The following is a 23,785-nucleotide window of genomic DNA, read 5'->3' on the forward strand; positions in this document are numbered from 1 at the left end:
ATTTTGTACCCTGAGACTTTGCTGAAGTTGTTCATCACAAAAGCAATGGCAACAAAAGCCAAAATTGACAAATGGGATCTAATTAAACTAAAGAGCTTCTGCTCGGCAAAAGAAACTATCATTAGAGTAAACAGGCAACCTACAGAGTGAGAGAAAATTTTTGCAATCTATCTATCTGACAAAGGTCTAATATCCAGAATCTACAAGGAACTTAAACAAATTTACAAGGAAAAAACAAATAACCCCGTCAAAAGTAGGGCAAAGGATATGAACAGACAATTCTCGAAAGAAGACATTTATACGGCCAACAAACATGAAAAAAATGCTCATCATCACTAGTCATTAGAGAAATGCCAATCAAAACCACAATGTGATGCCATCTCACGCCGGTTAGAATGGTGATCATTAAAAAGTCTGGAAACAACAGATGCTGGAAAGGATGCAGAGAAATTGATACTCTTTTACATTGTTGGTGGGAGTGTAAGTTAGTTCAACCATTGTGGAAGACAGTGTGGCAATTCCTCAAGGATCTAGAACCAGAAATACCATTCGACCCAGCAATCCCATTACTGGGTATATACCCAAAGGATTATAAATCATTATACTATAAAGGCACATATACACGTATGTTTATTGCAGCACTCAAAATTCCTTTAAGGAGAAGTTTACACTTTCCTTATCATTGGATACGCTTCCCCCTTTTAATTACATGTTGAGTCCTTCCCTCATTTAGGCTTGAGAAAAATGTCCTTAAGTGTCCTAAACTTGCATCAAACCCACTTACTCATCATACCCCACTCATGACTTCCCTTAGGGGACAAGGGACATTTCAGCTCAGTTATATGCTGCTATTCTCAATTCCTGCCATTTTTTTCCTCTTCTTTTGACCCCCTGGCCTACCTCTCCAGCTCACTGAAAACAGCCTCCCCTGATGAGCACACCATTATTATGTAATAGCCTAACCCTTCCCACTCACTTATCAGGGGGTGCCAAGCCTGCAGACTCACTCTGCTTTCCTTATAACTCCCCTGAGGAGAAGGTTGAAGACTGAAGAATCCCCTTTGTGCCTCTCATTTGATTGCATTTTCTTTGGTCAAAGGTTCCCTTATTCATGGGACCTGCCTGGGTCCAGGACCCCTTGACAGGTGCTCTCTGGCTGCCTGTCCTCTGGGCACTCTTGTCCCAGGTCTATTGTTTTCATGACCCACCAGGATGGCGCTTTACTTCCTCAGAAATTGTGATCCCCAGGAAAGTGCCCCACAGGAGGCGTGGAGTTGAGATGCCAGACCAACTCTCTTACAGCATGCGTTTCCAGGGCCGAAGACACGTGATTCACATGAATCTCAAGAAGAACATGATGCCCAGACATTTACCTGTTTTTACTGATAATGACCAGGGGGCCACGCAGGAGAACTACCCTTTTGTCCCACGAGACTGTTACTATGACTGCTACCTGGAAGGGGTTCCTGGGTCTGTGGCCACATTGGACACCTGCCATGGAGGGCTGCGTGGCATGCTGCAGGTGGATGACTTGACTTATGAAATCAAACCCCTGGAGGCTTCTTCCAAATTTGAGCATGTAGTATCTCTGTGTGTGTCAGAAGAATGACTGGGAGAGGCTAGTAGATGTAAGACTGAAGGGGAAGAGAGAGATCAAGAATCTGAAAAGGTAACACTGTCTGAAACTCCCAGAGCAGGCCACGTTTATTTGTGGAGGCATCACAGAAAAAACTTGAAAATTCACTACATGGTTACTAATGGATTATTCAAGCGGAACCCTAATGTGTCACACATAATAGAGAATGTAGTGATTATTAACAGCATCATACATACCATTTTCAAACCAGTTTATTTAAATGTCTATGTACGTGTTTTGTGCATATGGAATCCTAATGATATAGTAATGTTTTATCAGAGGCCTGTCGGAACTGCTGTAGGAGAGTTTGGTGTGTGGAAATATTATAAATTGTTTTCACAAATTAAACATGATACCTCAGTTGTTTTTACAGCATATTGACTTGAAAACCGGGACTGTTATACCACCTTTGATGGAATATGCAACCCCAACTGGGGAGCAATGTTTGTGTATTTAATGAGGTATCACTTATTTAGGGGGGCATGTCTAACAGCACATACACTAGGTCATAACTTGGGCTTGACACATGATTCTGCTGGTTGTTGTTGTTTTCGACGAACCAACTGTCTCATGGCTCCTGTTCCTGATCTTAATGATATGATGAGCAATTGTTCTTACGAGAAGATCCAACACAGGTTGAATAAATGGGATCCTTGTTTGAGTGATCCAAATATTCCATACACTAATTTTCCTTATGTAGCTGATCGTTGTGGAGACAAGATCAAAAATCAGAGGGAAGAATGTGACTGTGGCTCCCTTAAAGATTGTGCCAATGATAGATGTTGTGAGACCTCTTGTACCTTTTCACTTGGCAGTGTTTGCAATACAGGACTTTGCTGCCATGAGTGTAAATATGCTGCCCCTGGAGTGGTTTGCAGAGACTTGGGTGGCATATGTGATCTACCGGAATACTGTGATGGGAAAAAGGAAGAGTGTCCAAATGACGTCTATGTCCAGGATGGAACCCCATGTTCAGCAGTATCTGTTTGTGTAAGAGGAAACTGCAGTGACCGTGATATGCAGTGTCAAGCCCTTTTTGGCTACCAAGTGAAAGATGGCTCCCCAGCATGCTATCAACAATTGAATAGGATTGGTGACGGATTTGCAAATTGTGGGGTTATTCTACGGTGAGGGGGAAGTAAACCTTTTCCATGTGAAGAAGGTGATGTTTTCTGTGGAATGTTGCACTGTAGTGGTGTCAGCGAGATTCATGGTGGAGGTGAGCACACTACGTTTCGTAGTATATTAGTACACGACATAAAAGAAGAAAAATGCTTTGGCTATGAAGCACACCACGGGACAAACTTGCCAGAAATGGGGCTGGTAGTGGATGGTGCAACCTGTGGCCCAGGGAGCTACTGTCTTGAACACAATTGTACTTTTTATCAAGACCTGCATTTTGAATGTGATCTTAAAACATGCAATTACAAAGGAGTATGTAACAACAAAAAACATTGTCACTGTGTGTTTGGGTGGCAACCACCAACATGTGAACTGAGAGGAACAGGAGGTAGTATAGATAGTGGCCCTCCACCTGACAAACAATATCGTATTGCAAGCAGCATACTTGTGAATACAAACCTAGTACTACTTTTAATATTTACTCGTTACATCCTTTTTCTGGTTTCACTTCTCTTTGGTGGCTTTTCACAAGCAATAGGATTTATGGTAGAGAAAGTATTGAAAACTACTGAACCTGATGAGTAAATACTAATGGGAGCCCACACAATGGAGAAAATCACATTAACACTTACTGGGAGTCGTAATCAATAGTCATTCTGATGGTTACATCACCTCTTAGCAATTTGATGTCATCTTGAAATAAAATCACTTGGCAATTTAAAAAGGGTCTGTGTGTTTAAATTTACTTAACATTTCCTGTCTGGTCATATTCTCAATACTTCTATAGATGATGGCAGAAACTCCTAGATTCACTAACAAGAGGACCTGTACTCATTTAAGATTTGGGGCTAATGTTTTCTAGATACCCCTGTGGCAAATCCCATGTACACTAATACACATTTGCTCACACTCTTAATTTTTTTTTTTTTTTTTGAGGCAGGGTCTCACTCTGGTGCGTAGCCTGCCAGGTTGGAGTGCAGTGGCGCAATCTCAGCTCACTGTAACCACTGCATCCCGGGGTTCAAGCAATTGTCCCACCTCAACTTCCTGAGTAGCTGGGATTACAGGCACGTGCTACCACACCAGATTAATTTTTGTATTTTTAGTAGAGACTGGGTTTCACCATCTTGGCTAGGCTGGTCTCAAACTCCTGGCCTCAAGTGATTCACCCACCTCGGCCTCCCAAAGTGCTGGGCAATTGGTACATGCTATCTGCTATCATTTTCATTATTCTCAGTATTTTTGCGTTATGCTAAGCCTGGGGAATCCCATATGTAATGTCTCTGACTTTATGTCTTTACTGTTAAACTATTACAGAAAGGGTCATTATTCACTGATAAATCACTTCTCAATTTATCTGGAAATTAAAGGTATGGGATATCATATTTTAAATCTCCAGGAATTGCCTGAGCCCAGCCTATCTATAAATTACAGGATGGAACTGACAGTCTGATAAATGTACAGACACAAAATCTTACCTAAAGGGAAACCGGAAGAATCGCTCCAGAAATAGTGCAGTAAGGTGGGGTACAGTAACTCACGCCTATAATCCCAGAGATTTGGGGGCCTGAGGTGGGAGGATTCCTCGAGGCCAGGAGTTTGAGACCAACCTGGGCAACATTGTGAGACTGTGTCTCTATAAAATATTAAAAAACAAAAAAAAATTATCCAGGCATGGTGGCACACACCTGTAGTCGTAGCTATTCCAGAGTATGAGGAGGGAGTATCAGTTTGAGACCAGCCTGGGCAACATAGTGAGAATCTATCAACACAAAATATAAAGAAATTAGCGAGGCATGGTGGCACATGCTTGTAGTCCTAGCTACCAGGAGGCTGAGGCAGGAAGATCACTTGAAGCCAGGAATTCAAGGCCAACCTGAGCAGGATAGCAAGACCCGTCTCTAAAAGAGTTTAAAAATCAGCCCGGTGGAATAGTGTGTCCCTATAGACCCAGCTACTTGGGAGGCTGAGGCAGGAGGATCACTTGAGACCAGGAGCTGGAGGTTACAGTGAGTCATGACTGTACCACTGCACACCAGCCTGTGTAACAGAGTGACACTGTATGTGTGCATGTGTCTGTGTGTCTGTGTGTGTGTGTTTTTAAAACTTTTCTCTTGTTTTTAAGGCTTGTCATATCCAACAAGAGGTGATGTTCCAGGTCAAATAGTACAAGGGAGGTGGAGATGTGGAAGAAAAGAAGCACGTGGGACTTCAAGAAGATAGGGATCAGGATAGAAGGGAGGTGAGAATCAGAGGCATAAATAGAGGTAGACAGAAGGGAGGAGGCCTTTGGGAAAGGAAGATCATTGAAGTTGTTGAAAACAGGACTCAAGACTAGAGATTGTTCAAAATATTTCTTTTCTTGGTTTCTTCATACCAAATAAAGTAAGTTATTTGTGGAGTGTCAGCTATTTTGCTACCCTTTGCTTCTAAGGTGACACAAAAATGCACAAGCTTGACATGCCCCAAGTAACCAAAGGCACTCCAGTTCAAATGTATACCTGATGAAATCACACCACTTAAGAATTTAACAGATTGATTGACATTGCACCAGACCGTATGTCTACACAGATCTGACCAGGTGTTTGGGTTGAATAGGAGTTTCTGTAGTAGAAGAAATTTGAGATAATAGAAGAGTCTTGCCCCACCTTAGGGAAGTTACCTAAACTCTCTGCACATCTAAAGAACTCTGAAAGATGGGAGGAAAATGCTGACTTCAGTCTGACAAAAGGGTACCTAGAAAAAAGTCAAAGCATGCAACCACCATGCTATGAAAGAAAGTCAGGTGATGGGACGATCTGTGCAGCAAACTGCCCTGGCAGTGTTTACCTATGTAACGAACCTGCATAGCCTATCCTGCACCTCTACCGCTGACCTTAAAATAAAAGTTGGAAATCAAGAACAAAAATAAAAATGAGGGAAAAAAAGAATCAGATACCAACAGCAGGGCTTACCTCTCCACCCAGGGAAATTAGGGTTCTTTGATAATGCTGTCTTTGGCACAAAACTGGGCAGTGTTGGCGTTTTGTACAAAACTATTCCAAGTAACAACACAAAATTATTAAATATATATATTATGTAAGTTTTTTAAAGTGACTCACATAGAGGTTAAAGGCTTTATTCAGTTGAACTACATGAGGGAGTACCTGAAAACCAGGTGATGTCACAAGTGAAGCAGGGCCAAGGTTTTTACAAGATGGGAACGTTCTGAGTAGCTGTCCTTGTCCTTTCAGTTTTAGCATCAGTGTTCACCTTAACCAAAACCCATAGATGGAGACTATTCGTATTTACTTGTACCTTCTTTGGAGTCTAATAACCAACAGAAAATAATTCTGAGAACCGTCTTTACAAACCTTATGGGTTTTTGGATAGCCATGGGCTGTGAGAGGTATATCGTTTTTTTAAAAAGGGGTTGAGGGAGGGCGCTGGGCATGGTTGTTCATGCCTATAATCCTTGCACTTTGGGAGGCCAAGGTGGGAGGAATACTTGAGCCCAGGACTTTGAGACCAGCTTGGGCAACATAGCAAGACCCCATCTTTATAACATTAATTTTGTTTTAACTTTAAAAAAATAAAGAGAAGAAGGAAAAATAAAAAGGACAAAGTAGGAGTCAGGGAGGACCCAGAGCACTTGCTATAGTGTTTGTTTTAAATCTTTTGCACCTTCATCCCAGGAGGTCAACACTGCTGCACATATCCATTCGCAGTTACCATTGCATTGGGTGGTTCCAAGTGGCTCCCAAGTGAATCCCCTAGTTTCTCCATATAACCCTCCATGCCTCTACTGGGGCTCAGCAGCCTTACCTTCCCCTGCTCTTCAGGGTCAGTTACTCCTGCCAGAATGACTCTTCTTTTTACCTGCGGGTCCTTGAACAGAAGATGTCCCAGATGCCCTGAGGGCAGCTTGCAGGTCTATGGAACTTATGCTGGGTCCTCTGGCAAAGATGCATTCTCTTTGTGGACCAAGACCTGCCTAGAGAACAGGTAGTTGCAGGGAGGGAAGCAGATCAGTGGATCATCAAGTGTGATGATAAGTGAGGCCACCCGGCTTCTCTTCCTTGGCTCTGGGCCCCATACATTCTTTCTATTGCATATACAACACCATCTAGGAATCTCTGACTTAATATACACAATGCATTGTGAAGGCTGGCACTCAATTCTTTCAGAATATTGTTTCTGAGCTGGCACTCTGGCTCTGCCTTCTGCAGGCCATTCTAAGCACTTTAGGAGAATAGATGCTACTAAATATTGAATATATGATACAAACAATATAATTCATTGCTATGTACCATTCCGGCACCTCATACACTAAAGGGTGAATGAATCCTCTATTCATATGCCAAGTTGTATGAGACTCCATGCTTAAAGATCTTACAGTCCATATGCCCACAGTAGTGGTGCTGGCTCAAGCTCTATAGACAATATCATAACTAGAATATGTATATTTTCTTGTGTGAACCAATTGCTGGCCATCCCAGGATAAAAGGGGCACAAAGTAGTCAATGTCTCACTAATTCACTGTTTGGTTTCCTTGAAGAATAGCACCTTCCCAGAAACTCAGCCTTGATCTGTGTCACTGGCAAGTTGTACATTCATGACAGAAGTGTCTTGATTAACTCCCTTGGCAAGTGGGAGTCCATGCTATTGAGCCCAATGTACCTCTATCTCTGCCACTATGGCTACCTGTTTGTGTGCCCCTGGAGAATTCATATACATGGATATCTTTTCAAGAGTGAAAAGACCCAAAATAATGGTCAAAGCAGAAAGTTTTTATACTAGAAAAAGAACAATAAATTTGTGAAGAAATGACAAAAGTGTAGAGAGCCAAAAACCTGTGGGTTGTAACTTACTCAGCATTCCACTGGAGGCTATATGATCAAACAACAAACTGTTTATCATGAATGCAGGATGTGGGCAAACTCACAGTCGCCAGAAGGTATGCTGAGTGCAATCACTCCCTGGTACCGTTCTCCTTGAGGTTATCTACTGGAACATCGGAAGACTACTGTTCAGAGAATGCAGTCGTGCAGGCCTGCACCGAGTCAAGCAGCCTACTGACAAACACCTCTTTCTTCCTATCTCCTTTTCTCAATAAATATGAAGGAAGCTAGAAGCTCAGGGCCCTTGTTCACTAGAAGCAAGGAGCCCCTTGACCCCATCATCCAAATATACTCTTTTGTGTTTGTCTTTATTCCCACGTTCGTCCCCCTTTGTCCCGTCCAACAGGGACTGGGGCCATGACACAAAAAGATCTAAGCTAGGGACAGTGAATTCCAGGGAAGTCACTAGGAGATCTATTGGGTGGAGTGTCAAGGAGGAGTTATAAAGCTAGTGGGAGATAAGAGTTACTTTAGTTTATTTGTACACATCTACTGCAGCAAAAATTTCCAAACCTGGGGATACAGTTATTTTCTTGTCCTGGCACAGGGAAGGCATCTTTCTCCATGGAAGTTTTATGGCTTGCTATATGCAGGAAAAGGCAGGTCAGATAGTCACTTCTGGAACTACAGTTTCCAAAGTGCTTTGAGCTTGAAGTAATCAACACACTAATTTGGCATATTTTAGAGTGGCACACTTTTAACTCCTTTATTTTCCCTGTCTGAAACTTTCCTAACAGTTTCAAATTAAAAGCTGAGTTGGTATTTGTGGAGAGAAGAGTTGTGTTAGCAGCTGAGTGGCAAGGGATCTGCAATGGGAGAGAAGAACACAGATTAGAAGGAGAATTAATAAGCAGAAAAGCACAATCTAAACACATTTACCCATACTCCATTCAACCAGTCTCCTATCCCTGACAATGGGTCAGGCCAATTGAATGGTTTAGCTTCATTTATATGATGAAGAGTGTTTATCTTGTCTTTCAAAAAGTTCAGATTAGATTCTATTTGTCCCTGGTGGTTTACATATAAGGAGTGTTCCTCACCAATGATTGCACAAGCTCCTCCTTCTTGGGCTGTCATTCTATCCAGGACGTGGTGATTCTGAAGTACAACAGAGGCTAAACTGTTAACTTCTGATTAGAGTCTTCTCAGTGCTTGCATAGTAATACTGACTCCTGTTCTATTACCATGGAAACATTGAGAATTGCCCTTTCCCTCTCATAAGTTCCAAAGCCTGGGAAAATGGATCTCAGCATGGAAAGGAACTTAGAATTGTGACATATAAGGGGATTTTCTGTAACATCTCATTTAGTATGCTTGTGTGACACTACTTTATAAACAAAGGAGCCCAAGTTTATAATTTGGCTGGCACTGAAGGAGGAGTACCTGGTGACAAAGGCATTAGGTATCTAAGTCCCCATCATTCTGACCATGTAGGTGAGAACCCTTCATAGACCTTGTCACCACGCAAGATAAAAAGACCAGTGTGGTTCACAAATAATATCAGAGTCAAATTTGTGACCCAACAGATTGGGGTTTGTTGTGCCTGGTCTTCTGTCATATTGGCATCGGTGAATCTGTATGTGCCCCTGTCAGTCCATAGGAGCAGAACAGATTGCACAATATCAGATATAGGAGATCTTTAGTTTGGTTTTGGCAGCTATAGGGCTTGATTTTGTCACCTGGCCAAGTTATTCCACATTGTTTGAATACTCACCATGCTATCACCATGTAATCTTTGGTGCCTATCAGTCTACTGAGGAGAGCAAGTGAGCAAATCCAAGTTGCACAGGGGTGACTTCTGGGCCATCCATAACACCTGGTGATGTGGCAAGTGTTTGTACCATAAGAGTGTCAGGACCATTTATGACCTTCGTGAGAGGCTTATGTGCCATCTGTGGCATCAAGTCACAGGGTTTGATTGTGCTACTGCCCTAGGAAGTTACCTGTGAAAGATCCTGCATCATCTCTGCTTTCAGTACAAAGGGAAAAATCCCCTTCTAATATCTTTACCTAAACAAACGACATTCTTCAACCTTCTACACAGGTGTCCAACTCACCAAAAAGAGAGGTAGTGTGACGTTGTTTTCTTTTCATGGAAGCCATACCTTGTCATGCGTCCGTGCTCCGGACTTGACCCACCAGGCACTTGCATCAGCAGGAATGAAAATAAGTTCAGATAATTTTGTATAATCTAGATGCTGATATACCAGCAATCAGATGGCTTAGTTCACGTGGGCAGGGTTTGGAAAACTCGTGCAAAGCAATGTTAGTTCTGTGCCTAAACTGTTAAGAAAACAGTAAGGGTTAATAACAATAAGACACAGTTTGAAAGAAAGTCCATAGTGGAGGATCAGAGGGAGAACTGAATAGACTGAGATAGTCTCCAGTCAGCTTTTTCAATGAGTGCTCAAAGAACAAAGAGGACTTTGTGAAGAAAAGAAAAGGGTTTTGGGTTTGTTTGTTTGTTTGTTTGGGTTTGTTTGTTTTTGTTTTGTTGTTGTTGTTTTTTTTTTTTTAGGGAAGGTAGAACCAGTTCCTGTTATACTAACAATGTACACCCTGTCTTGGACCCCAACGCCACGTAGAAGTCCCATGAGGACTGGGGAAACTACCATGCTCATTCACACAACATCTCTCATTGGTCCAGAGTTGCTTTCAGATGATTTAACTCCTTCTTGTTTCCAGTTTGCTCCATGAGTGCACTGAGCACACCCCCGTAAAGTAGAAAGCCATTAGTGTGTATAGGACTTGTCATCAATGCTACAGACAACCTCAAGGTTCAGCCTAAGAGGATACAGGCAGGTACCACCAGCATCTGCTGTACCAGACTTTCCAGCCCCAAATATGTTTACTTTTACTCTCATTTCCCTAGGACTGTATTTTCCAGGTAAAACATTTAGATTTAATCCTTGCCTCAGCATATGTTTTCTAAGGAACCTGGGTACAGTAGATGCTAAAAGCCCACCCTACATCTTCTCGTCCCACTTGAGTTCACTTGCAGCCACAGTAGACAATCTCCATGCTCTGAGAGTTTACCACTTCACATGCTTATATCTCAGATATTCTTTTCCTTACAGCTTTCTCCTGAACCATGGAGTATTAATCAAAGGTGTGTTTCACATGACTTCTCAGAAAGCGCACAGGGATGGCTCCAGTTGTACACAGAGAAAACTTGTTCATTAGTCTACCCTGTTATGTGCTTCCCCCTAAAAACTAACTCTACCTAAATCCTTGTCTCTGGGTCTGCTTTTTGGGCAATCCAAATTAAAACAGGAGGTAAGACTCTATGCTTGTTATAAACAGGTTAATTCTACCCACCAATCCTGATATAATTGACTGATAGAGCTGTAATTAACTCAACGAATATAAAATAATTATACATCTTTTCTTAAAATAAGAATATTGCAAAATGCACTGCTTCTTGTAAAAATTTACAAATAAAATAAGGTGACTCTAACAAATTAACTTTAAAATACAATACAGGATTCCAATTTACCAGCAAAGCACTGATAAAGCATTTATTCTATAAAGTGTATCAAGACAACTGGCTACCCATTTGGAAAAGTATACGATTAGATACCTATCTCATTTCTTATAGAAAAATAAATTCCAGAATTAAGCATAAAAGCTGAAACCAATATAAACCCAGAAAAAGTGGATTATTTCAATGTAATCTCAAGCAGAAATACAAAACACAGCAAATATAAAAGAACAATAGGCTGATAAATATAACTATAACCAACTTCAATGGTTTATTTTATCTATACTTTAAGTTCTGGGGTACATGTTCAGAACGTGCAGTCTTCTTACATCGGTACACATGTGCCATGGTTGTTTACTGCACCCATCAACCCGTCACCTACATTAGGTATTTCTCACAATGCAATCCTTCCCCTAGCCCTCCACCACCTGACAGACTCCAGTATGTGGTGTTCCCCTCCCTGTGTTCATGTGTTCTCATTGTTCAGCTTCCACTTATGAGTGAGAACATGCAGTATTTTGTTTTCTGTTCCTGTGTTAGTTTGCTGAGAATGATGGTTTCCAGCTTCATCCATTCCCTGCAAAGGACATGCACTCATCTTTTTTTATGGCTGCATAGTATTCCATGGTGTATATGTGCCACATTTTCTTTATGCAGTCTATCATTGGTGGACATTTGGATAGGTTCCAAGTCTTTGCTTTTGTGCATAGTGCCACAAAAAATATATGTATGCATGTGCCTTTACAGTAGAATGATTTATAATCCTTGGGTATATACCCAGTAATGGGATCACTGGGTTAAATAGTATTTCTAGCTCTAGATCCTTGAGGAATTGCCACACTGTCTTCCACAATGGTTGAACTAATTTACACTCCCACCAACAGTGTAAAAGCGTTCCTATTTCTCCACATCCTCTCCAGCATCTGTTGTTTCCTGACTTTTTAATGATCACCATTCTAACTGGTGTGAGATGGTATCTCATTGCGGTTTTGATTGGCATTTCTCTAATGACCAGTGATGATGAGAATTTTTTCACATTTGTTGGCTGCATAAATGTCTTCTTTTGAGAACTGTCTGTTCATACACTTTGCCCACTTTTTGATGGTTTTTTTGTGTAAATTTGTTTAAGTTATTTGTAGATTCTGGATATTAGCCCTTTGTCAGATGGATAGATTGCAAAAATTTTCACCCATTCTGTAGGTTGCCTGTTCACTCAGATGATAGTTTCTTTTGCTGTGCAGAAGCTCTTTAGTTTACCTAGATCCCGTTTGTCAATTTTGGCTTTTGTTGCCATTGCTATTGTTGTTTTAGACATGAAGTGTTTGCCCTTGCCTATGTCCTAAATGATATGGCCTAGATTTTTTTCTAGAATGTTTATGGTTTTAGGTCTTACGTTTAAGTCTTTAATCCATCTTGAGTTGATTTTTGTATAAGGTATAAGGAAGGGGTCTAGTGTCAGTTTTCTGCAGATGGCTGGCCAGTTTTCCCAACACCATTTATTAAATGAGGAGTCATTTCCCCATTGCTTGTTTTTGTCAGATTTGTCGAAGATCAGATGGTTGTAGATATGTGGTGTTATTTCTGAGGCCTCTCTTCTGTTCCATTTGTCTATGTATCTGTTTTGGTACCAGTACCATGCTGTTTTGGTTACTTTAGCCTTGTAGTATTCTTTGAAGTGAGGTAACGTGATACCTCCAGCTTTGTTCTTTTTGCTCAGGATTGTCTTGGCTATGCAGGCTCTTTTTTGGTTCCATATGAAGGTTAAAGTAGTTTTTTCTACTTCTGTGAAGAAAATCAATGGTAGCTTGATGGGGATGGCATTGAATCTATAAATTACTTTGGGCAGTATGGCCATCTTCACAATATTGATTCTTCCTATCCGTGAGCATGGAATATTTTTCCATTTGTTTGTGTCCTCTCTTATTTCCTTGAGCAGTGGTTTGTAGTTCCCTTTGAGGAGGTCCTTCACATCCCTTGTAAGTTGTATTGCTAGGTATTTTATTATCTTAGTAGCAATTGTGAATAGCAGTTCACTCATGACTTGGCTCTCTGTCTGTTATTGGTGTGCAGGAATGCTTGTGATTTTGCACATTGATTTTGTATCCTGAGACTTTGCTGAAGTTGCTTATCAGCTTAAGGAGATTTTTGGCTGAGACGATGGGGTTTCTTAATATACAGTCATGTCATCTGCAAACAGAGACAATTTGACTTACTGTCTTCCTATTTGAATACCCTTTATTTTTTTCTCTTGCCTGATTGCCTTGGCCAGAACTTCCTATACTATGTTGAATAGGAGTGGTGAGAGAGGGCATCCCTCTCTTGTGCCAGTTTTCAAAGAGAATGCTTCCAGCTTTTGCCCATTCAGTATGATATTGGCTATGGGTTTGCCATAAATACTTCTTATTAATTTGAGATACATTCCATCGATACCAAATTTATTGAGAGTTTTTAGCATGAAGGGGTGTTGAATTTTGTCGAAGGCCTTTACTGCATTTATTGAGATAATCATGTGATTTTTGTCATTGGTTCTGTTTATGTGATGGATTATGTTTATTGATTTGCATATGTTGAACCAGGCTTGCATCCCAGGGATGAAGCCGACTTGATTGTGGTGGATAAGCTTTTTGATGTGCTGCTGGATTCAATTTGCCAGTATTTTATTGAGGATTTTTGCATCGATGTTCATCAGGGATATTGGCCTGAAATTTTCTTTTTTGTTGTGTCTCAGCCAGGTTTTGGTATCAGGATGATGCTGGCTGCACAAAATGAGTTAGGGAGGAATCCCTTTTTCTATTGTTTGGAATAGTTTCAGAAGGAATAGTGCCTGCTCCTCCTTGTACCTCTGGTAGAATTAGGCTGTGAATCCATCTGGTCCTGGACTTTTTTTGGTTGGTAGGCTATTAATTACTGCTTCAATTACAGAACTTGTTGTTGGTCTATTCAAGGATTTGACTTCTTCCTTGTTTAGAATGGGGAGGTTGTGTATGGCCAGGAATTTATCCATTTCTTCTATATTTTCTAGTTTATTTGCATAAAGATGTTTCTAGTGTTCTCTGATAGTAGTTTGTATTTCTGTGGGAATAAACCATTTCAAAAAAGAATCAATAAACTGGAGCAGCTATCTTTTGTCTCTCTATGGATGTGTACACTTAGAACATGTGGAGCTTTCTCTGATTGAACCAGATTGCATTCTTGGTTCACTCCTCCCTCCTTGTGTGGCTCCAGTAGCTGTCCTCTGCTTCTTTTTGCTAGCCCATTGTTGGACCCTCTCCATCTCTATTCCTGGAGGTCATCAAACCATAAAGGGGTGACTACAAAGTAATGGGGCACACAAGTGGAACACTTACCATTTCATAAGGAATGCTTCCACGAAGATATAACATTTAACCTCTATTGAGAGAAAATAGGAGTTTTCCAGGGCAAGAGAGTAGGGGCAGCATGGTAAACAGCATTTTGGGAATGGGAATTTCATGTACAGATATGCAGAGAATGACACAGCCAAATATATTGTAAACATAAAACAGGTAGAAGACACAAAGTTGGCAAGTGTAATGAAAAATAATATCCAAAAAGTTGTTTGACTGAATTTACAGAGTGCCATTCAGAAGTTAACTGATCAATACAAAGGGTATCTGATTCACTCTGTGTTTTCAAGAGACAGGATTTTCAAAAACACGGAGAATAGACTGAGGGGAAGATACACTGGGGACAAAAGACCAGCAAAGTGTGCCACGTTCAAACAGCAGCATTTTAAATAAACACATTTTAAATATTCAAAGTTTATTTTTGAGCAAGAGTTCCAGTAGTTAAAAGAGAGGATCAGAATGATATCCTCAAGTTAGCAAAATATTATTTTTACTTTTCATAATTAATTCATGTATTTAATACTTCATTGAAATTCATTGCTTCATTTAAGTATTTACTGTGTAGTAAGCACTGCGCACTGTTCAAGCTATTGAGGATACAATGGTGAGCAAAACAGATGAAAACAATCCCGCCCTCATGGAGATTATATTTTGGTATGCGAAGCAAGCAAATGATCCAAAAGGATATCCAAACTGTCAAATTAAGACAAAAGCCTAGGAAGCACACAGGGAGCAAAATCAGGAAATTTCATCAGATAACAATTTGTTTATACTTAACAAAAATTCACTTATTTCTCTCTTTTGGTTACCAAATAAAAGAAGTTGGGGGGGACAAATATTATTATCACCCCTACACCTTTTCAGATTTTGAAGCAGAACATCAGAAAATTTAAGTAATTTTCCCACATTGATAAATGTCAGTAGAGAGGTAAGCCTCACCCCTGGACTCTCTGATGCAGACACATCTCATGCCTTTCCCATAAGTCATCTCTGTGCACAAGAAACACAACAAGGACTAAAGGGAGGGAAGGATGTAGCTTTATTTGCTGCTTAAAACAATGAACAATAGATAGAAACATGTTAAGAATAACTTGAACTTAATGACAATGTTTGTGGTTCTGACGTAAGGGAAGATCTTTGCAGCTTTCTGGAGACGGTCAGAAATATGCTGTTTCAGGGATGTACTACCATTTCCACTGCCAAGAGACTAAAGTGTAATAATGCATGGAATATTAAATTAGAGACATTTTCTTAACCTGATGAATGAGCCTTAGTTTCTTTGGGACCAGAACATTGTCGTAGATACGTAAGAAGCCCAACAGTAAACAGGAAAATCAAAACAGACAAAGAAGGAATCACAATCAGTGGCAAGAAACCTCTTTTCTTTGCAGATGCTGGACCACTGTCAACACTACCCCCATAGCCTCTGTGCAGGCAGTAGGGAGGGGACCACCCATAGCCACAGTGGCAGTGATGTTGGTTATTGCAGATCCCCTTCATGTTGCAGGTCTCAGGAAGGCAGACGTGTGACAAGACAGACAGACTGACACACTTCTTGTGGATGCAGATCTTTCCTGGGCCACACACAGTACCATCTTTCACGTCACCAATGTCAGGTATGTTCATCCTTAAATGATAGTCAATACCCCAGCAGGTGACGCCATTGATACGAGTGTGCTGCAAAGTAAAATGATCTTGGAGAAGAGGAATGTCTCTCACATTCTCACATTGAACTCTCCCACAAAAGACATCAGAGATATGACATTTTAGGTATGTTGTGCCATTTATACCACAGTGACCAAAACGGTTTCCCTGAGAGTTGATTTCTTTATGGCAATTCTGAGATGCACTTTTTGCATCTTTACCAAAAAATCTCCCTGCAATGCTGGTCATGGTTATTACATCTCTTTTGATAGCAGTAGGCACTGTCACTACAGGGGATACAGTCCTGCACATATCTATCTTCTGGGCACTGATGGGATGTTCCATTGCACCATTCTGGGAGGTCACACTCATTGACCTACAGAGTTCCCCTAATGGCATGAACTTGCAGTCTTTGCAACAAAGCCCAAAAGCACAGACAGCCCCAGGCAGAGTGCAATTCAACAGACAACAGGCATCTTGTTCACACTGCTGTACGGATCCACAGTCACACTGCTCTTCTCTTTCAACCACACCATTCCCACAGCGCTTTAGCATAAAGATTTCCCCCAATCTTGGAGGATTATGCAGACATGATCCCTGGTTTAAGGTGGTCTTCATAAAATCAGCATAACTGCAATTGGTGAATTTCTCTGTTGGCACTCTAAAAGTATTCATGATGCAACCTCTTTCCCCACAAAAACAGAATTCTTCATCATGCTGCATACCCAAAATATGACCTAACTCATGGGCCACAGTGTTGGCAAAAAGAGACCAGGTATCTCCTTGAAAATTATCAACTCCACAATCAATAGGTGGACGACATATTCCTGCAATGTAGGCTAGACCAAGTATACTTATAAGTGAATTTTTAATGAACATATGTGCAGCATCATGCTGTAGTTGGGAAAGACTGATTTGTTTCCATTGAGAGAAATCGTTCAGGACCTGTTCTATGCTTGTCATTGGGAAAATATTTCCTTGATTCCAAATTTCAATTCCAGTCAAAATTACATAAGTACCTAACTGCTTATACATGGAATCCACTATGTTGACAACAAGAAATACATCCTCTTGTACCTTTGAGATGTTGCTTTGAGAGTAAATGAAGAAATCATGGTTCACCACAACAACTAGCTCCAGAAACCATGCATGGGTCCACCAGTCACCAGCAGATTTTGGTTCCAGAGCTGAGTTCTCAGCCTCTTCAAATGCCAACTGTTGGTGTGCTACTTCCTTCTCTGTTAACCCACATCTCATAGGTGGAAACTGTGTATCATCACTGTCTATCTTATGTACTAGGTGTTCAAATGTGGCAGAGTGTCTGATGGGTTCAATTTCATAGGTGAGGCCATTTATTTGTAATACACCTCGAAAGCCCCCAAAACAAGCACTGAACACAGCCAGAGACTCAGGGACCTCCTCCACATAACCATGGTAGTAGCAGTCATCCTGGATGAAGGGCTGATCCTGGAGCAGGGCATGCTGCTCCGTGTAGGTGAACACAGGGAGGTGTGCGGCAAACAACAGCTTCTTTACCCTCATGTGGACAATGTATCTCTGTCCCCCAAACCGCAGGCTATAGGAGAGCCATCCAGGCCCTCTGCCCCTGCTGATCACCTTCAAAGGGATCACCACTTCTGGAGAAGTGAAACGCTGGGAGGGCCTGGCCTGAGAGTGGCCAAAAACAGACAAAAACACCCCAAACCAGAGCAGCAGAAGAGCGACCCTGATGTGCATCAGGGGCTCCCCCACTGCCATTATGAAGCTGTCATTATGGAGCCATCTGTCTAGAGCAGAAGAGGACAAGGTGTGAGGCACTGCTGGTCTGGCTCCTCCCTCTGAGCTGTTCAGGGTGCAGGGCTGACCCTATGGATCTGTGTCCTGGCAGAGTTAGATCAGAACTGCATTGCTGGAAGTAAAAATAAAAAGATGGGTTGGAAAGGTGATAAGTAAGGGATCAGGAAAGAAAAAGAATGGAGTGGTGAAAAACTGGTTGATGAATCAAGAAAATACTTTGGATTTGCTTTTAGTACATAAGGGTGGGAAGTTAGGGGGTATAGAAAAGACAACATTGGCCACGTGGTGATAATAGTTGAAGTTGGAAGATGGGTACTTAAATAGTTATCTCAGTCTTTACAGGCGGTATGAAAATGTCCATAATAAAAAGTAAAAGCAAAAGTAAAGAAACTTAAGAGTAGGGTGACTATATATCTCAATTTGTCCAAGATAATATTAGTTTATGCCTGTTGCCCTTGCAATAACTATTGATAGTGTCTCCTTTGACTGTCCAAACTGGAGATATCAAAAACAATCACAATTCTGTATCAAGTTGCATCAGTCTTACGATTTACTTTAGTTTCTTTATCTCAAAGTTATTTACTATTCCTCATTGTATTCATCTTTACTCATAACTTCATTAGACTGAAAGATTCTTTACTGCATGGTTTATGATTTTCTTTCATTTTAGTATCCTCTGTAATGCCTCATAGAGCTCTGTGTACAATGAAAAGTGGAAAGAGGGAGGAGGAATTGTGAAATGTCTTGGATTGTAAGTGAATGCTACTAAAATGTATTCATATTGTAGTATAATTTTTTGAAAAGAAAAAAATTCAGGAAACATTGACATCATTTAAGGGTAAGGAGAGAATAATGTTGTTCTCTCCAGTTAGCCATAGGAGAAACCCAAAGACAAAAGCAAAAGTTTTCAGAAGAGAAAATGAGAATCGGTACAGTTTAAAGGTCTTGGGAAAAGGAACTCTTGTCTTATTAGGGCAAAACCATTGGAGAGTCTGGCATTTTAGGATTGCCAGGGAAGAGTCCCAATGTTTGCTCAAATATATTTACCAAGAGTTTTTGAAAGTAGGGAATTTCTGCACCTGTCATACAGTCTGGCTGGCAATACTTATCTATTTCTTTTTCTATTTATTAAACAAGTCTTTATGTGTTTGGAGCATATAAAGTGCAGGACATTGTTCTAGATATTAGAGAAAGAAAATCAAAATACAGAGCATTAAATAAATTACCAATTTAGTGCAGAAACTTGTGGCAGGAGCAAGAATAAGCTTCAGGAGGTCTATAATATTGTATTCAATATTTTATATATTTCATGACTTTTTTTTTTTGCTGAGGAGAGTGTCTGTCTATGTATTTCATCATAGTCTCAAATGACTGTCAAAAGTGAGGCTAATAAGCACTGAGCATGTGTAGACACAAACAAAAAACAGATAATTATAATATAATATGATCAAAACCAGATAACAAAGTTTATGCTTCAGGGATCCTCATTGTACAGACCTCTATAAAGACCCTGAAAGGGGCTCAGCAATGGACTTTATGAAAGTCATATAATTATAAGTAATCAAAATTAGTCACTCTACAAGAAAAATCTCAAACACCCTGAAATATTACATCGCACACATAAAAAACTTAACAAAGGCTTTCTAAAATTTGACGATAGTAAATTTTATTATTTATCTCATTAGCAATAACAAGCTATGAAGCTGAATTTTCTTCTCTAAACTATTAATAATACAAACTAAATTTCTATTAAACATACTAGGGAAAGGCAAATGCCTTTCAGTTCTTGCCATAGAAATTATAACAAAATAATTCTCTTAAGGGAGGCAATTAAATAAGAAGCAATTTGAAAACTGTAGGGAAAAGGTATCATGGAAGTGAGTCAGGAAGTTGATTACTATAAATATGAGGGGATTAAATTTTGTGATGTTTATGGCGTTTTCAACCTTTTAATATTTATAATTTGTTGCAGCTTCTTTCTTATGCTAAATAGATCCTCATTTTCATACTTATTTTCTGCAATTGTAACTTGGTATTGTTTTTCTCGAAGTGGGCCCTCATCTTGTAGGTGCATCAGGCCCAAAAACTTAATTTCATCTCTGACTGTGATCAATGTATTGATGAAGGTAGGTGCCATTTCTTATAAGAACAAAAAGGAAAAGCATTTAAATCAAGCTAATCTAAGAAGACTTACATAGAAGATATAAAAATGAACATGCCTGACCCAACACCAATCATCTCCTGGAATTTGAATCCATTTCTAATCAATGCTTTCTTTGCCCTGATTCAAGTTTCCTTATATTCTCTTCTTATAACTTCCCTTGTGCTTTCCAGAGTCTTCCTTTAAAGACAAAAGGAGGGGGAGAGAGAGAGAGAGAGAGAGAGAGAGAGAGAGAGAGAGAGAAAGAGCGAGAGAGAGAATGAACCAACTCCATCCTGAACCTCTTCACAGAAAGCTCCCTACATCTACCTACCTTATTAAACCTGAGCTTTAATAGAATTTACTGCTTGCCTAAAGGCTTCCTCTTGAGAAACCCCATCCTCAGAAGTCACATGTACCACAAGGTCCAGAGTTCCTGTTCTCCACAGCCCACAACATCAACACCAAATCATTTATCCTGCAATATTTGACTACACTATTTTTTAGATTTCTCTTATCACTCTTGGACAAAAATCAAAGACTTTGGCCCCTGACTAACAAAATTACTCTCCACCAAAAATCCTACCCTCATCTTAAAGTACTATCAGCAAGTATATAGACAACCCATCTGAAAACAAGACAGGGTTTTTTAAAGTTTTTTTTTTTTTAACTTCTTAAATTCATCTTCAGTGTAATTCAGCCTACTCCCTCATAGTCATAAGCCATACCTTGTCAACACACAAAAAATTTCATATACCCTAAGCAATTTACCAACAATTTTAGTTCTCCCAGGTCTCCCTTACTCCTGCTATACCTATTTCTCAAACCCAAAGAGAACTCACTTTTTTCTTTCATTGTCTCCCATCTCACTCAATGTTCTTGTCTTCCAATCCACTCGAGCTCTGCTACCAGTTTCATCCCTTCAAGCACTGTATGCCAAAATCTTTAACTCTCTAAAGTCCTTATTATAACACAAATTGTAGGGGGTGGGATGGGCGATGGGCAGGAACTGCATTAATCCTTCACATACTTTTTCCACTCCTACATCAAAGCTACCAATGCTACTCTGAAAAAAAAAAAATCACAAACCAATGTGTTTGTGAAAGGTTTAGAAAGAGAACATAGAAATCGGAACTGATATGGTTTGTCCTGGACCCCCAGCCTAAGGAATAGAGATATAAAATTCAACAGATATGTCAAAACCTCCTAGGCCATATTGCTCTTTTCTTTATTCTCCTGGGCATTGCATTCCTTGTTTATGTATCATGTTCTGAGTTTCCTCAATATTCTGAGTTTCATCATTTATGTATAGTGCCAGCAGCTGAAAATCCACTCTCATTGTCTCTCAATCACAGTAGAGTTAGTTAACCAAGTACCTTTCCTTTGAAATATAAAGTATTTAAGGTTTTTCCTTTTCTTGTCCTAGACTGGCTATGTGGATGCTGGAAGAGGGAAACTTGTTTCAGTCTGAACATGATCCTTGCCATCAACTTGCCTAAAGAGGCTGGATTCATCCGGGCGGTTTTCACTGCTGCAAGTTAGGCACCTTATTCCACGAGGTGCAAGTAGCATGGAAGAGAAAAGCAAAGTTCATAGACAAAACTTCCAAGAACAAAGGTCTCTGAATTGGGAGGAAATTCTAACGGCCAGATTTGCTCTCGGTATCTCTCTTGATATGTTTTCTACTTATTATGGAGTGACAGTTGTTGTGGTTGGGAGGATTGAAAATGGGAAAAACTAATCAAAGATATAATGTTGTGGAAAGGACTGATAAGCTACACAAACCCGTGTCATATTATTCTTTTCTTGGAGCTCAGCATGAGAGCAGGCAATAACAGAGAATAACTTCTGAGAGTAACAGAGAAAAAAATCTGTAAGCCAGACTCATTGTCTTCATTCCTAGGACTTACAGAGACCAAAGCTCCTGAAGTACCATCATTCTACCAGGGATACTGTGAGGTGGTACCACTCTAAATCCATGTCCTCTAGCATCAGTGGACTGTCAAGTGAGCCAACAGCCCTCTTCTGCATGTGTGATAAACTCTTCCCTTCCCCACAGCTATTTCAAATTCATCAAGACCCCTCTCTACCCATCTTCTCTCTTATTCCAATGCCTTAAAGCACTGTTTTCCTATCTGTCTGTCACTAGTATCTGTCCCATTAGAGAGTCATGGAAGTAATTCAGCTAGTTATAGCCTGCAGGTTTTTTTCCTTAAGGAAATAGAACAGAAATATCAGAAGGCATCCCTAGAAGATCCTTAGCAACTCTTGCACACACAGTGCCAAATATTTGGGGTGTAAGTGTGTGTAAGGCCACAATGTCACAATATAAAATGGATTTCTTTCTCTGAAATATGGTGTGTGTGTGTGTATATATATATATATACCTCCTATGCCATATTGCCCTTTTCGAGCATATATATATATATATATATCTTGAGGAGATATATATATATATATATGCCAAATTCAAAGCAAAATTGTTTCTGGGACTTTCATCATCTGAATCCACCTATATCTACCTCTTCTCTACCTCACTCCCTCTCCAGTCTCAGTGGAAATGTGATCCTCCCCCAGATTCAGGTAGCAACCCCTCATGGTTCCAGGTCATCTCTCCCACATACTTAAGGACTGTTTCTATCAATTTTCCCCACACTCAACTGTATCTTCATCTTCTACTACTTTACCTATTCCTTACTGGCAATTGGGGCAACCAGCTCATTCTGATTTTCCCAGGACTGTCCTGGTTTTAAAACTAAAAGTCCTGCACCCAGCAATCCCCTCAGGCCCAACCAAACTGAAACCAAACTTGATGAATGACTTACCATCAGAAGAAACAGTAGTTTCCATGGCGCTTTCTGTCTAGATGGTTTGTACCACCCTTTATTAATGAACAAAGGTTTGTAGCTGTGACCACAGAACAAAGGGAAATGTAAGCCCTCCCCCTTTTGTCTCTCAGGTGACTAAATTTTAGATTTAGCTGCTTAGCAACAAGGATCTTTAACTTCTTAGAGAAATAATAATAGGCTCTCAAGAATATCTTGCTCTGATCCTACCATTTCTATACTCATTTCCAAATTCAATATGATTGGAATTGGGTTGTCTCCTCACCTCCAGTCTACGTCCCCTGACAGCACAGGTTCATAATTTTGCTGGTGCCATTGCATTGGTCTAGACTGTCTAATCACTTTCCCCATTGAACTGAATTACAGTAACTTTCTAGGGCAAGATCAAATTCCACTTCCATTATCAAATCTTTCCTAAATAATCCAGAAAACATTAGCATCCTATAACTCTTTATAACTATAACATGCAACACATTTTTGTGTGACAAAATTTATATCCTTGCTATTTTCTGTTTTATATGTGAGTTTTAGTTGCTGGAGAGGATGTAGAAAAATAGGAACACGTTTACACTGTTGGTGGGAGTGTAAATTAGTTCAACCATTGTGGAAGATACTGTGGTGACTCCTCAAGTATCTAGAAGCAGAAATACCATTTGACCCAGCAATCCAACTACTGGGTATATACCCAAAGGATTAGAAATCATGCTGCTATAAAGACACATGCACACATATGTTTATTACAGCACTATTCAGAATAGCAAAGACTTGGAACCAACCCAAACACCCATCAATAATAGACGGAATAAAGAAAATGTGACACATATACACCATGGAATATTATGCAGCCATAAAAAAAAAGGATGAGTTCATGTCC

General features: G+C 40.1%; 1 long non-coding RNA gene and 2 pseudogenes across 3 annotated transcripts; 1 reads left to right on the plus strand and 2 right to left on the minus strand.

Annotated features, from left to right (window-relative positions):
* Positions 1-1,016: 1,016 nt before the first annotated feature.
* On the plus strand, positions 1,017-3,482 carry LOC117069390 (annotated as a pseudogene). The gene has a single exon (XR_004431528.1). The product of XR_004431528.1 is annotated as a disintegrin and metalloproteinase domain-containing protein 21-like (transcript).
* Positions 3,483-5,879: 2,397 nt separating this feature from the next.
* Positions 5,880-9,178, minus strand: LOC117069392. Its single transcript, XR_004431530.1, has 4 exons — positions 8,679-9,178; positions 8,152-8,444; positions 6,563-6,731; positions 5,880-6,010 (listed from the first exon to the last, which is right to left on the minus strand). It is a non-coding gene; the product is annotated as an uncharacterized LOC117069392 (long non-coding RNA).
* A 6,328-nt stretch (positions 9,179-15,506) lies between these two features.
* Positions 15,507-18,106, minus strand: LOC117069391 (annotated as a pseudogene). The gene has a single exon (XR_004431529.1). The product of XR_004431529.1 is annotated as a disintegrin and metalloproteinase domain-containing protein 21-like (transcript).
* Positions 18,107-23,785: the final 5,679 nt, after the last annotated feature.

This window comes from Trachypithecus francoisi, unplaced genomic scaffold (assembly GCF_009764315.1).
Source record: "Trachypithecus francoisi isolate TF-2019V2 unplaced genomic scaffold, Tfra_2.0 Lachesis_group3, whole genome shotgun sequence".
NCBI lineage: Eukaryota > Metazoa > Chordata > Mammalia > Primates > Cercopithecidae > Trachypithecus > Trachypithecus francoisi.